Here is a 1,861-nt window from a genome sequence, read left to right as displayed (position 1 = left end):
ATTCTTATTTTAGCCCTGGCTGGTGTAGCTCAGTGGATTGAGTGCAGGCCTGCGAACCACAGGATCACAGTTCGATTCCCAGTCAGGGCACATGCCTGGGTTGCAGGCCAGTTCCCAGAGGGGGACTCACGAGAGGCAACCATACATTGCTGTTTCTCTCCCCCTCTCCTTCCCTTCCCCTCTAAAGATAAATAAATAAAATTTTTTTAAATCTTATTTTATATTATTAGATGAATTTTTAAAAATTAGTCTTCTAAAATATTTGACCCGCATAATAGCATAATAAGATCTCTTCCGGTTGATCTCTAGCTTATAATTCTTTTGAAATTGTATTATTTAATAGAGGTAATGAGTTGGTTTTTTAAATTTTATTTAGTTCTTTTTCAAGCACAGTTTTTTGTCTATTTCTCCCATCCCAGCCACCCCCGCCCCATGCTCCCCACCTCCCTCCCATTTCCTCCCCCCCAGCCCTCATTCCTGTGTCTTTCATACTTTTTCCTCCAAATCCCTCCTCTTTTTCCTCCTTAAATTCCCTTCCCTCTCCCCTCTGGTCACTGTCCCCTTGTTCTCTATTTCAGTGTCTTTGTTTTTTTTCTGCTTGCTTGTTTGTTTTGTTGTTTAGCTTCCTGTTAAAGGTGAGATCATATGGTATTTGTCTTTCAGCACCTGGCCTATTTCACTTAGCATAATGCTTTCCAGTTCCATCCATGTTGTTGCAAAGGGTAGGAGCTCCTTCTTTCTTTCTGCTGCATAGAATTCCATTGTGTATATGTACCACAATTTTTTGATCCATTCATTTACTGATGGGCACCTAGGTTTCTTCCAGCTCTTGGCTATTGTAAATTGTGCTGCTATGAACATTGTGGTGCATAGGTTCTTTGATATTGGTGTTTTAGGATTCTTGGGGTATAATCCTAGCAGTAGAATTGCTGGGTCAAAAGGCAGGTAGATTTTTATTTTTCTGACAAAATTCCATACTGTTTTCCATAATGGTTGTACCAGTCTGCAATCCCACCAACAGTGGACTAAGGACCCCTTTTCCCCATAACCTCTCCAACATTTGTTGTTTGTTGCTTTGTTTATGATAGTCATCCTGACCGGTGTAAAGTGGTATCCCATTGTGGTTTTAATTTGCATCTCTCTGATAGCTAACGATATTGAGCATCTCTTCATGTGTCTCTGGATATTCTGTATGTCCTCCTTGGAGAAGTGTCTGTTCAAGTCCTTTTCCCATTTTTTAATTGGGTTAGATGTCTTCTTAGAGTGGAGTCATGTAAGTTCTTTGTATATTTTGGAGATTAAACCTTTGTCTGAGGTATCATTGGTAAATATGTTTTCCCATACAGTTGGTTGTCTAAAAACAGTGGTTAGATGCCACAAAGTAGGTGGCAATGCCTTAACTGGATGTGTGTTGTTAGGCCGAAGGGCCTCTTCCATCCTTGTCAAGGGGAGTGCTAACCTTCTCTCCTTTCATACAACACATGAGTTATTTTTTTAAACAACTGAATCATCAAACTTCCCAAAGCAAATGCATTTCAACATGGTTTAATTAATTTCTAAGAATGTAAATGACTTCTCAGACTTTGAAACAAACTACATAACTAATATTTAACTTCTTATTTTGAAATACAGAATAATGAAAAGTTACCAAAAATGTTACAAGAACATCCTGCACCCCCTTCACCCAGCCTATTAATGTCCTACATAATTTCAGTACAGCAGTAACATCATATAGTGAATGGCAGAAAGAACCGTAAACTTATTCAGATTTTACCATTTGTACATGAATTCCTGTGTGTGTGTTATTTCTATGCAATTTTATCATATGTGTAGGTTCTCATATCCACCATTACAGCCAAGA

The 1,861-nt window shown here is 38.6% G+C and overlaps 1 non-coding gene across 1 annotated transcript; it reads right to left on the bottom strand.

Annotated features, from left to right (window-relative positions):
* Positions 1-1,355: 1,355 nt before the first annotated feature.
* Positions 1,356-1,481, bottom strand: LOC119065361 (U6atac minor spliceosomal RNA). The gene has a single exon (XR_005085582.2). It is a non-coding gene; the product is annotated as a U6atac minor spliceosomal RNA (small nuclear RNA).
* Positions 1,482-1,861: the final 380 nt, after the last annotated feature.

Source organism: Artibeus jamaicensis, unplaced genomic scaffold (assembly GCF_021234435.1).
Source record: "Artibeus jamaicensis isolate MK-2021 breed Jamaican fruit bat unplaced genomic scaffold, CSHL_Jam_final contig_923, whole genome shotgun sequence".
Taxonomy (NCBI): Eukaryota; Metazoa; Chordata; class Mammalia; order Chiroptera; family Phyllostomidae; genus Artibeus; species Artibeus jamaicensis.
The sequence above is the reverse complement of the archived record's forward strand: the minus strand, read 5'-3'. Positions and strand labels throughout refer to the sequence as shown.